At 38.5% G+C, this 14,044-nt stretch overlaps 1 protein-coding gene across 2 annotated transcripts in view; it reads right to left on the bottom strand.

Annotated features, from left to right (window-relative positions):
- ARHGAP15 (Rho GTPase activating protein 15) overlaps nucleotides 1-14,044 on the bottom strand; it is a 341,387-nt gene that overhangs the window by 316,236 nt on the left and 11,107 nt on the right. For both annotated transcript variants that reach the window (XM_085552046.1, XM_085552045.1), the window contains exons 3-4: nucleotides 6,241-6,326; nucleotides 3,193-3,423 (exon numbers count right to left, since the gene is read on the bottom strand). The gene's annotated coding sequence lies outside the window, so the exon portion shown is untranslated. The remainder of the gene's footprint in view (nucleotides 1-3,192; nucleotides 3,424-6,240; nucleotides 6,327-14,044) is intronic.

The following is a 14,044-nucleotide window of genomic DNA, read 5'->3' as shown; positions in this document are numbered from 1 at the left end:
CTTTACCTACAAGATTCATTTTCCACAGTCACTGATATGAGAAGTCGCTTTCACAGACAGAGAATTTAATGCAGATGCCAAACTGCTCCACAAGGTCAAAACCTCACAACTCACCATTTTTCTCTCCATAAATTCCAATAAAGCTTCCACTAATTTGATCCCTAGATGCTATTTGGAGGTGCTTATTCTTCCTCACAGCCTATATCCAGCTGGACTCAAAATAAGGTATGGCACAGTATGACTCAGTGTATTTCTATTAAGCTCACTTAACTTTACAGTGAAGACTTCAGTGAGAATAATCCAGGGGCACAAATGCCTTGAAGTTACCACCTTTCCCTGTTGCGGCCCACCACAGTTTTATCCTTGGTGCTTTCCTTCATCAACTTTATGGAAAACGGTTCTTTTCTAAGGTCGCCTCATTGACTGATGAAAGTAGCTGTGCTGCAGATGTACGTATAAAAATAAAACCCCAGGCACTGAAACATACTTGGTCTGCAACACAATGGTACAGCCTGGCTGACTTCAGAAGAGATGACGTCAATGCAGTCAAAACCTCCTGAGTGAGCCAAAGCTGCCCAAGTGCTGCTCTTTATGACAACATTCATGCAAAAGGAGCTCTTCTTACTTCTCACAGGTGTTAACAATACCAGAAAATTCTTTATTTGCTGTTCTTTCAGCTTTCCTTCTCACATAACAGATGATGAAAAAGGTATTATTGAGGCAGATTTTTTTAAAAGCGACCTTTTTACAGATACTTTTACAGTGTAGGCATCCACTGTAAAGGTTTCCTGTTTTCAGAAGCGCCAACATGCACTGAGAGATGCTCAATTTTGCAAGAAGATCAAACTGCAGAAATGCCCTTGAGACACAAAGTGGTTTGGAGTAGTCCTCATTTGCCCCCCCAAATCCTTTCTTAAAGTGGAATAAGTAGCACTACCAACAGTAATGCTCCAAGTGTTTCCAAGCAATAACCATCAGAGAGAAAGGTTTCTAAATTAACGAATTCTTGAAGAAAAAGGTGTATATAGAATATCTACAGACTTCGGAGCCATTCAGGTCAAGGTGCTGTTTATTTCTCCTAACAGCTCTGGGTAAAGCATTCATGAAATATTACAAGTTTTTCTTCACTGCTCTTAGCTGCCTAGTGCAAATCTCTGTAAATATTTGGGCCACACTGTGAATAAACAATGAGGCACATTGCTGCTTTTGCTGAAACAATCCAGATTTCATTTATCCTAATCCAAAATAAGCCTTGTTAAAACCTCACTAAGTTCTCCTGCAGCCCTTCACAGTAGGTTACATGAACGTAAAATCCTTCTCGGCTTTCTCAAGCCTATCAACTCCAAAACGACTACCTAGGAAGATAAAGATGCATTGTTTTAGGCAACTGTATCACAGAAAAGGCGGCATCCACAAGCAATTTAGTTCTTCAATTAAATCATTAATTAAGCAAAATTCTGGGTCCTTTGAAAAAGTCAATAGGTATCAGCTAACAATTTTTAAACAACTGATTGTTTAACTCTTCCAGTAAACCACTTTTTAAATAGGATCGATAAATTAAAAATGTAAATTGGACTGTATCTTTTAACTGTTAGCAATTGGTCTATTATTTTCCACCTTTTATTATGCATCATTTTTATAATAAAGGTTTTTTTTTTGTTATTCCTGTCCTAGATGATAGCGATTCTTCCCTGCTTCTCAAAGCCGACATAATAAAACTACATAAAATGTTTATGAAAAGCCCCATTAAAATATACAAAGCATAGTAATTTATGAAGTCAAAGTCAAAGCAAAGTGGAAATATGAGCTTTAATAAAATTAGGTCTGTTGTAAATAACTATTCAAGCACAGTCATTTGTTTGCAAATTGCATGGGATATAGCTTCGCTTACTCAAAGCAAGGAATTGCTTAGCGGGATAAATGCATCTTAGTCAGGAGTAGATTAAAAGATATGGCAGAGCCATCAATAAGAACCAGATCGCACAGTATTGTTTGCTGTTTGTTTTGAAGAAGTAATTGCAGATCCCAAGATTTCAATAAATCTGTGCACATCCTGGAAAGAATTGTAGGGAGGAACTGGGGCAACACGAAGAGCATTTGGTTCTCGCATGTTGCACTGCAAAATAGGAAGGGAATGCTTAGTAAAATTCAGGTCACTTTATTTTATCAGACTGTATTTTTAAGGGTTGCACCAAGGAAGAAGGGAATCTGTGCAGACATAAGTGCAAATTTAGGAGCATCCTAGAAACTGATTGGAGAAGCATTACTGTGAGGAGTGGAGCAAGAAGAACAGTGTGTGGCCAGTAAGAAAGGATTCGAAGCTTAGGACAGCAGCTCCATTAGGGGCTCTAATTGGCTATGCAGCCCTGTTATTTAAGCTGAGGTTTACCTTAACACCTTACAGTAACCCACGGTTGAGGAATCACACGAGTGACTAAAAAGTCACCACAGAAGAGAGACATCCCTCACAGTAAGATGGATCATCTGGAGCTAAAGACACAATTAACATCACAGGGCATACAGTACTTTCCTTCCCCTCTCTGTAAATTTGAACGTTTTGCTGAATAGGACAATCTCTTACATTTGAAGCGTATAATTGCATTGCAAAGACAAGCCAACAGCATAAGGCCCTCTTAAAAGCTGCAGTTCCTGGAATTCCCTTGCAGCACCAAAACAGCAACATATTTCACCTGTAGAGTTGCCCTTTGTAATCAAGAGTCACCAGCAGAAATAAAACTCATATCGTTTATAAGGTATTAGGCTATCAGCCTCACCTCCCAGTACTCCTATGTTATGAAACGTGTAGCCTTGAATTTAGCTTTGCTTCTTTGTGAGCAGCACTGGCTGATAACTGTGCTGTTACATGGCACCACTGGTCAACAGAGTCCTATGTGGACCACCAGCTTTAAGTCTGTAATTCCTATACCATCGTGCACCAGCAAAGCCACTCAGAGAAGTGTGGGAATTAACCAGAGAAAGGACAGCCTACAGACTAACAAATAATTCATAAAATAACACTGCTTGCTTGATCATTTGCACATCTAAAGATTGAAGTTGTGTAAGCGCTTTTTATTATTCTAAGACATTTTTGGCCTTACTGAAGATCACTCAGGAATAAAAAACAAATGATTATTTTCATAGAGCATACGATCAAAAGGTAATGAATAAGAAGTTGAAGCCTGATTTACTCACAGCTACTCCTCTCTTCTCCAGCTCCTCAAACACAGACTTTATTGGAAGAGAAATAGTTAATGTGAGTTGGAATCCTCTCTCTTCAATCTGAGGTGGTGTGATGATTTTTACTAAGGGCTTCTCTGGATTTGTTTTATCCTCATTGTAGTGATGTTTTATCAGGTATTCCAAATAACCAGTAGGCAAAATAGATTTTCTTCTCAATGCTTTCATTGTAGTTTGACCAAAAACCTGGAATGATTTTAAATCATTAGGAAGGTAACGCATTGCAACAGAAAATAGAAAAAGCGAAGATGATGAAAGCTTTTTCTGAGCTTATAAATGACTCGTTTAATAATAATTACTTTCTTCTTTTAACTTGATGACTGAAGTCTGCTGTTGTTACCACACATGCTATCTTTGGGCCAAAGCATTAATATCAGGTAGATATTATAGGTACATATGGTAAGATCAGGCTCTTGGAAACACAGCATAACATGACTATTTTAATTACCTTAAAGGTGTCTGTCTTTTATTAAAGATTCATACACTAATCTACATAAGTTAATATACATACAGACACAAAAACTGTTTTCTAAGCATTCATTAGTAAATCTGAAGACATGCAAAAAGGATGCACAAGGAAAAGTCATACAGAAAATGGTATCATGCCTCAAGAAACAAAAGTTAAGGGCCAAGGCAAACATTACGACTAATCTACCAACTCTTATTTTCAGAAATACAAAATTTGCTTTATTATGCCCTGAATAGAAAGCCTTTCAGAGTTCAGCCTCTGATAGACTACATAAAGAAACAGTATTTGTTTGACTGGTTTAATAGCTCTGTGCCCTAATACAGTCATAAGAACTGGTGAGCTTCAACAAACAAAAATCTGTATCAGAACAGCATAAAACAAAAGTAATGCTTAAAAATGGCAGCCCTGCTTTGTCACACACAGGTGCACAAACAGTGGTATCAAAATAGACAATAGTCTATCTAGGCCATACTGTGGCTCATAGATGCAATATAGGTGCTTGGATAATCATGTCTCCATGGACTGCAGCTTTAAAATCAGAGGCAAGGTGAGGTCCTGCACAAAAAAATCCACCATCTTCACTCAGAAAATCACTGCTCTAGACTGAAGGAGACACACTGACATATATATATATATATATACCTTACACACACCCCAAAGAAAGTATAAAGAGATGGCTGAGAAGTCCCACCACAAATCCAACGGAGTCTGGTTTCCATCAGCATCTAGAGATTTTGTGGAGTATCCCAAGTATTACTCCACCCTGCCATTAAAGGCTGCACATTTTCCTTCTGTGTTCCCAACTATTAAAATACAGCTGCTGTAGGGCAGGCTCTGCAGGCATGGAAATGAATGTGGCAGGGACCAGAGCCACCAGCAACCACTGGACATGTCAGCAAAAACCCAGAGGTGCTTCCCCCACCACACAGACGGGCAGATCATACCCATGGCCATTTAGCACATCACTGGAGGTAGGTCGGTGACCTGTCTCCTATTCCTCTGTGTTCTGCAGCAGGATGGATGCAAAAATCTGTCTGCTCAGGCTTTGTGCAAGGAATATCTGGTCTCCTGGGTGAAATTTTCAAAGAAAAGATCTTTTAAATGGGGCTGTAGAGTGCTCTCCTTTTTTCCATAAAAGGGAGCAGCAACTGCCATAACAGTCACTTTAAGCATTATTGAGGAATAACAGGCGCTAACACTTGCAGTTTTCATTGTTTCCATTGGAAACACTGCCTTCTGCTTAATGTGTCCCAGTGAAGGTGGCATGCAATTTCACTAGCCATCTCTTGCCAGACATGAAAACTATTTTGTTTCCCACTGTATTAGAGCAATTAGCACTGGGAAATCCTGGCTGTGCCAAAAGGTAATACAGGCACTGAAAGGGGAGGCAATGGAAACTGCTCAGCCCTCATTGTTTGAGGCTCCCCGCAGTGGGCTAAATGACATCAGCCCACACAAACTGGAGCACTGACAATCTGGGTCATAGCAGAATAGCTTTCAGCTTATCTCGAAGGTCACATAAAGTTTAAAATATATTGGATGTTTAAGAACTAACAAAATACATTGTCGGGGAGAACAAGAAGCGTTGCTGTGCCCTTTGCAGTCCTTCAGCATTGCATATAAGCAGGAAAGAGCACAACTGGCAATTTTTTGATTTTTTTCTGTTTAAAATACTGGTTTTTCAGTCAATAAGGAAGAAGGCGGTACAGTGTACAGACACTACATTTTGTATCAGCATCAGCTTTGCTGTTACAATTATGTTAGTGGAATGCTGGCAGAAATAAATTTCTGTCATGATGCTTGTGGCAAAACCTTACTAACCAGGGATGGCTTGAAAAGCAGATTACAAAGAAAAAATAATATAGGGAAATCAGTGTAAAACCATTCTCTTCATCTTTCAATATCTAAAGTCTCATGTGTCAGGAGTGAACAGTGAATAGTTCCATAAATGGAACTGTACTACGCATGTGGCCCTGTTCCTTTTGCCACCAGAAAACCAATGAAGAGATGAAAGGTCAAAGTCCAGATCCAGAACACACTGATGAATTGTTCTCCTAGGAAGCATCAAAAGACAATTTCTGTCTTTTCTGTTTGTGATAGAAGGGATTCAAAGGATGACAAAATCATAGAGCCATTGGTTCGCTGAACACCCACTTGCCCCATCTAATTTCTCCTAAAAAGACAAGTCTGTTTTTCACAGGGAAATTTATATAGGAACAATTCTTGATACGGTCTTTTGGGTTTACACAATTTCTCCTAGGAAAATTTTTATTGGTGTTCTTCACATGAATTGCATAAAGGCAAATTCTAAATGACTGCATCCCAAATCTGACAGCATAGTGAAGGAACAAGTATGATTTGTAAAGGATTGGTTTCTCAGGGTTGGATAATTTTTGGTTATTTGTCTTCTCCCTACTTGGCTTTTTTGCTTTTCTGGATTTCTTCTCTTTAAAGGGAGATAGCAATAAAATTTATAACATTCATTTCACATTTTGTATTCTTAAATTCAGTCTCAAAATAAAGCAATTACTTACCTCTAAACCAGCTTGGAGAGAACAGACCAGTAGAATTGGAGGATTTGATAACCGAAATCCATTAATTCCTTTACTTAGTTGTAATTCTGAAAAACAAATAACTTACATTACTGTTTTTGATTTCTTCCTTTTAATGGAGTGGGACTTTATCTTGTAGTCCATCCTCATGCAAGAACACATTTCACTATCGTGGCCTGTAGGAATCACATATTAAAAGGAAATAGCAATCTATTCACAGCTAATACTTCTAACTTTGAGAGAAGCCCAATTTGATCCAGCAGAAGACATTATTTGTAGCTTCACAGGAGCTAAAGAACTGCAATTAATTTGTTTACATGGTGTGTGTTAAAACCACCTTTACACTTGAATCTCTTTTACCACTGGCGTAAACCAGAGAAATTCCAGGTCAGCAGAGGCACGCTCGTGCAAAGCTGAGGTGCATGGTCTGGGAATCACATCCCTTGACTTTATTAAACTGACGAGACACGTGGGAGACTGCAGTTGCAGCTAAGTGTAGCTTCAGGCCACGTACAGAAGTTGCATAGACTTTAGGCTGTGAAATTTCACAAAATCTATTTAATAAAGCCATAAAGCTTCGCTGTAAGTTCTGTGTCATCATTTATATTTCATGCTTCAGCACCAGAGGATGCTGCAGAGGAAATGTTCTCCATGCACAGCAGACTGGCTAATTTTATAATGATTAGTGCCCAACTTCTGCCTCTCAACTGTCCATGGAAATGGATAAGCAACATTCTTCTTCTAACATGTTTTTCAAGGTAATTTGTGTCTCCTGCTGGCTTTCTATAGTGCCACTCTTACATTTGGTCAGAAAAGAAAGACCACACTGAGGCTATTAGTGAGGTGTTCACCAGCCAAAGTCACATCAATAAGGGCTGCCATAGAAAATTAGAAGTATATTAAACACAAAACACGTTAGCAAAACAAATTAGCTCCTTTCTCCACCTGATCTCTCAGGATAGTCTCTCCACCATGATTTTAAATGGAGCCAACGAGTCGAGTCTAGCTGTCAGATTTAAGAAAAAACCTCCTCATTTCATTGTGCTCTAGGACAATAAATACTGAGCTTAATTCACAGTAGGCTTTGTTCTGTCTTATATTCCCTCAGTCATTAGTGCAAAAGATTCGAATATGTTGAAAAATTAAAGCAATTGCAAAACTTATGTCAGGCTGCTCTACCATTTCCCATTAATTCCAGTGAAATTAATCCTAAATATATTATCCGTAGTAACAGATTCTCACTCAGAACCTTATGAGTTTAATGCATTAAGGTGATTCAAGTCTTTCATCCATAATCTACATCTGTATCTTGTCAGCAGAGTGTCTGGAAATGGACAGTCAAACACACATCCAAATTAATTCAATTTGTTGTATTGACTCTACAGTACCATACATTTGGGATAAGTATAGCTGAATACCTTTAACATAAGCACAAAAACACAAAAGTCAATCCTTCCTACTCTAACTCATATAAAAACTATGCTGTCTGTGATAAATATATCAAAACAGGTAAAATGGAAGATGTAAAAGTACATGCTGTTTTCCATGAGGAATCGTGTTTTGAACTCATGTCACCACCAGCCGCTTAACCTAAAAGTTTATAAAGTAGATGAGTAGCAATCTTACTATAATATCTTTTAATACACGTTTCAAGCTTAAGAAATATATACATTTCTAATGGATTGCAATTCTAACAGTGATATAAAAAAGCAATAAATTCTATAAATAGATAGACTAAATACTTAATTTTACTGTTTAGAAGTTTCCCTTTGACAACTACCAATAAAATGTACCATATCTTTCAAATTAACTATTGATTTCTAAGAGTAACCATTTCATCAGAATACATTTTGCAAAATGAGAAACAGAACAGAAATATTTCCTCTGTTTTGTTCCAAAGCATTTAACTTAACCCCCCCTCATTGAACAATGGAAGCTAAAAGGTGATATAAAATCTGACTGAAGGAATCAGTGATGGCCAGCATACAGCCAACAGGGTCTTGCTAGAAAGACTGTGTTGGCATTGGCTTTTCCATACTATGAGACAAACACGAGTCCTGTAGTAAGTTTTTCTACTGAACCACTTTTATTCCTGAGAAAAGATGCTTTAAAAAGAAAAACAAATCAATTTAATCCAAAAATCAGTTACTCAGATCACCTCTGGGAGAAAATAAAATGAAAAGTGATTAGCTTGAATAAATCTTGGCCAAGCTTTTAAATTGACATGAGATTACTTATATTTCTGTATTTGTTGAGAAACACACTAGAGGACATTGCTATAAACAACTTGCTGAAGCAGTTGGAGGCATTGGACCCTGGTGCCCAGGGCACTTCAACCTACACTGCAGACTTTATCAACCCTGCAAAACAAAGACTGCCCCACATCCCCTGGTTGTGTACTTCTTGATTGGAAACAAAGGTGACTAATCATGTCAAAAGTAACTGAAATTTCCCAAGCATCAGTGCTATTACAGTATTAGAAAATCCTTCCTAACATCCTAAGCTCTCCAAAGAGAGACGAACAGGCGCCATTTCCTCCAAGGTTTTGGCTTTGCTCAGTTTTTCCTGTGTCAGGTGGCTGGGAAGAAAAGAAAACCTGTTCAAAAGTTCTAATAAAGAAAAAAATCTCTAAGAGAAACCACACGGGAGGTCAGCCCTTCCAGAAGGAAACAAAGAAAAAGAGCATGGACCATCTCTCTCTGAAGCAGGAACGCTTCTTTGCAGTACGCTACGAAGTGTTGAGCCCTACAGAACAAAGACTGATGTGAGTGAAAGACTTGTGATCTGAATACCGCATAGCGTAAAACAGAGTACTTGGTATTTCTGTGTAACAACATAGGTTTTATGTTTACTTCTATGGAAGGCTCTGAGCTGCATCCAAGCACGATGTATACAGAAAAAGCATGGATTATTTTTTTTTATTGTTGTGTGATGTTTTTACTATTCTAAGGCCCATGAAAATCAATAGTGCAATATACATTCATTTCAAATGAGATACTATATTGCCAAAATGAATATAACCAATATAAAATATACTGCTGCTTCTGCCCAAGTGCCTTAGTTAGTGTTGCTTTGGATCGTAAAAGATATTTCAACTATTTAATATGCACTGTATATCTATAGGACTGTAGACCCCGAATACTGGATGTTACTACAGCGTACTTGTAATGTCAATAACGCACACTACATGAATTCCTAAAGTTTTAAATAGCAGAAGAAAATGTGAAACACATTTGGACTATTACTCTACAGCAAGGAAAAATAAAATACAGCGTTCCATGCGGACCACATCCTACAGTTAAAGAAAAACATCAACCAGACTTCTGCTCCAATAAAACTCAATGGAAAGCACTCTAGATGTATGTAGAAAGCTCAGAACTTGCTAACTCTGAAGCTGGCTTAAAATCAGAGTGCTGCTGCAGCACCACGTTCACATCTGAAAAACTGAAATTACAGAACTTTTCCAAAATGACAGAATGAATGATTTTTTGAAGCCAGTTTTAGCTATCTTGCCCTTTTTTACCATAATATTGACAATTTTTATTTAAAAAGAAAAAGATATAATAATAATATTAATAATAATAGGCTGTTCTGGATCTTTAAAGGTGTCACTACAGAAGATGCACTTTGAAGCAGCTCTGGTCTTACACTATCATCGATCTAATAGTCCATATGGATGTTGTATTATTTGACATATAAGCCGATATGCCTCAAAGCGTGGACTCTAACAAAATCTTTATAAATCAGCAATTTGCTTTTTACAATTTCCTGTGGGGGAATATACAAAAAAAAAATTGAAATGAGGGATGCCACTACTATGCAAAATTTCAACCTGTTATGATGGGAAATTGAGGAGGTTGTTAAACCCCAAACATAAAGCTTTGTAAATGCTCGCTAAAAATAATAGGCAGTAAAACAGCACATTAAAATGCTACAGTAAAATCCCTTGTTAAAGAGTCGTTACTCTGCATGTAAAGTGAGTATTTTGAAATGCAGTCACTATTTTGATTATTCCAATTTCAAAAACAGACACCATGAACTAAACTGATTTTGAATTCCAAATCATGATCTTTACAAAATATGTAACATAGAAGGCTCTTGAACCCATCTAAGATGCTCTTGTATCTAAAAACACGTCAGACTTTCATTTAACTGAACTTCAAAGTTAAAACTGTGCCCAGTTTTGTGTTCTGCAGCTCAAGATAGTTGGGGAGCTTCTAGAGGAAGCCCAGCAGAGGGCCTCAAAGATGATGGGAACCTGGAGCATCTCATGTGGAGAAAGGTCTGAGAGACCTGCAAAGCCTGGAGACGACAACTGAGAGGGGTTCTTATCAGTGCTTATAAAGATCTAAATGGTGGCCAAGAGTGTGGGGTCAGGCTCTTCCTGATTTTCTCTAGAGACAGGACAAGGGGTAACAGGCAGAAACTGGAACATGGGAAGCCCCATACTAATGCAAGGAAGAACTTTGTTACTGTCAGAGTGATGAAGCACCAGAACAGAGTGAACAGATCGGTTGCGGAATCTCCTTCTCTGGAGACATTCAAATCCAACTGGGCATCCAGGAACCTATCCCGGGTATCCAGGTGCTTCTGAAGGACTCCTGCAGCTATCTTCTCTTTCTCCAGCATTAAAAATAAACATAAAACCCACTGCTGACATGTCAAAAAGAAGATAAGGCAGAAAGAGCTGTGTGCTTTCCATGGGGTGTGTACCCTTATATAAATCCACTCACATATGAAACAATATATAAAATAACAAACATTGCTCTGTTTTATCCCACAAACAAAACCCATATTTTTGTGCTTCAAAAAGCACAGGGACATTCCCAGTAAATTCTGCCATTCTCCAATCTGTGCACAGAAGTCATTTTTAAACAAGCAACATGCAATTTAAAGTGAAGAGTTTCTTAGTGCAACTTTATGCAAGAATTGAGCATATCATGAATACTGCTGAAAGATTGTTCACATTATTCATTTTACACCAGAACGTTCCCTTATTGTTCAAATCAATGAACTTGCTGGGTTTGGAAATGACTCCAGAAAGGAACTGTACGCTCTCATTTAACTCTACTCCCTTTAAGAGCATTTACACCAGGGAACGACCTCCTCAATAAGCATTTTTCTTTAGCTCATTTCTCTCCTTCCTATCTGTATGCATTAGACTGAAGCACTACTTGTTCATAACTTGAGCCACCTCATTTTTAGCTACATTAATGATGCAAAAGCATGGGATATAATGATCATGATTCATGTTTGGCATAGATATCAAAGATTATCCAGTTAAAAAACACAGAAAATAAACAAAAAATTCCTTTGACCTTTGTGTCGAAGTTACAGATGATCATTCTGCCCATTTATAATTTACAGCCTGAAGCAGCACAGCTCTCATTTCCTTTTCTCAGCAAGAAGAAAAATAAACTCTTGAGTAGTGATACAGAAAACAGGGAAATACTATTAATGCATTTTGACTTGTGCAGTCCAGGGCAATGCACTGGAAGCATCTTTTCATTACATCGTGTGAGAAATCATTTTATATCCATGAGAAAGCATGTTAAAGAGCTGCAATGGGAACACAGTGTGAAATTAGCAGTGTGTTACAACACATTTGCTGGCTTTACCATGCACGGATTTCCTCACTCCATAATCAGGTCATAATGCTATCTAGAAATTTCACGTGCATTGCTTCCACAGTGTCTGTTAGGAGCATATACCAGCAAACCATGCTCTGTTTATGGAGCTATGGATTAAGCTAAATCATAAATGGGTAGCTGTGGGATGGAGTATGCATGCAAAGGAGCTACTGTAGCTACTAAGCTCTTCATTAACTCCCTGTTTTATTTTCTAAGTCTTCTGGGTGTTGGCAAGGATTCAGATTTTTGTGCCAGTGTTCTACCTATCAGTGCAAATCAGCATTAAGAGTTCATACGACGCCTTCTCCTGCTCTCGTCTTTAAATGAGAAGTTCACAAAGAACACAGAACTGAAGCAGACATACTATGTCTGCAAAGAGAACTTCCCAATGGAAAAGGGAGTTCAAAGGCCAACAAGAGCCACCTAGCTCAGCTTCCTGCAGCCCCACACACCCAGAACTGCTGGCAGACTGAAGAATATCCCCACCACATCCACTCCATGCGCTCGTGGTTTGTAAGAGCATAGAAGCACACTACGATGTGATACACAAAGACTGGAGGCCCACTGCATCTCCTGTATTTTCCCATTAACATGAAACACGTTAAGTAAATAACTCACAAAGTCTCAGGAGTTAGGCTGAAAAAGACTGGTCTGAAGCTGGGAACAAACTGCACGTGGCCTCAGTTACAGCAACTTGACCATGTTTGATCAGCATCTCCTGCTGTGCAGGAGAAGGTCACAGTGCACCACATTACTAAAGCCAGCTCCACCCTGCACTCATGTTTCAAAAACTTCTTTAAAAATAAAATGGAAAAAAATTGACAGCCAAATCCCAACAGACCTGAAGTGCCATTTCACTATATAGAGATCTCCAGCTTGACTGTTTAGTTCTGGATTGAGGCATATTCCACTACAGAGTGCAGTAAGGACAGAAGCAGCAGCCAGGAGTCGTGTCCTGAGGAGGAGCATCTCCTGCAACATTCAGACTAACATAAATCCCAGAACTCGATATAAAGCAGCTTTTAGAAACAAACTTGTACCACCTCACAAAGCCATAACACATACTACTATGCAACCACTATTAGGAAACTGGGAGCAAGTGAGAAAAGGACTAAGGTAGAATGTGTGCTCCCACCCTCCCAAAACACACACTAACAGTGTCCAATGCTGCCTCACCTGCCACAGGGGTGATGCTGAGGCACGTGGAACTGGATGACGTGAACAAAGATTACACCAGCCTGAAAATGAGCTCACCTCCCACAATAAACAACTGCATTTGTTTGGATTCAATGCCAAAATTTAGAACAAATAGCATTGGGAATCAGCTCCCCTAAAGAAAGCAAGTAGAAAAGACACTCACTACTTCACATAGCATATTTTTGGCTCACCAACTGAGTTTGAAGAGTTTCAATTTTCTTTACTATCACAGACTTCCCTGATCACAATTGAGTAATTTCATCGTTCTATGCCTCCAGCCTTCAGATCCAGAAACACTGCTCAGTGCTGCCCTAACTCTCTGGTGAGCTGTGAGAATATACACATCAACATGGTTTCACATACTTAGTAATGAGGTTTGTGTAAGGATGGAGAAACAGATTTCCTTTGAGTATTTTATACTGAATTTTTTTTAAATACAGACAGGAAGAGGGCAGCTGTAGGCAGTGGCTGATGCCACCCTTTCTCCTCCTCTCGGCCTTTTCCCAAATTACTCTCTCAGGCTCAAAGGTTGTTGCCAGTCTCAGGTTTCTGCGGAGTTCAGAATTTAATGTTTTCTTGATCCATGTCATTTAACAGGCTTTTACAGCAAGAAGAAAAAAAAACAGTATGTATACGTACATATATATATGTATTTCCTTTGCTTATTTCTACACATTTTACAGCTGTTCTGAAGCAAAACAAACTCACACAGTAAGACAACATTATTCGACACTCATGCTTGAAACTAAGGCTTGCTAAACAAACTCCCATTAACCAAGCCTGCATCAATCTTCCTGCACACCAAAGCAAGATCTTGCTTCAACCCAGGTCTTCCTTGCTTACATTTTACGTGGGCTTGATGGGTCTGTTTAATCAAACTGAAGAATAATTGGGAAGTTAACACCCAGCTTCATAAAGAGATGCTAAAACCTTATCCCAAAATAAAAATATCTATTGTT

This window comes from Coturnix japonica, chromosome 7 (genome assembly GCF_054131305.1).
Source record: "Coturnix japonica strain WE chromosome 7, WE-NBRP24, whole genome shotgun sequence".
Taxonomy (NCBI): Eukaryota; Metazoa; Chordata; class Aves; order Galliformes; family Phasianidae; genus Coturnix; species Coturnix japonica.
Note: the sequence above shows the minus strand (reverse complement) of the source record. Positions and strands in the feature narration are given on the sequence as shown.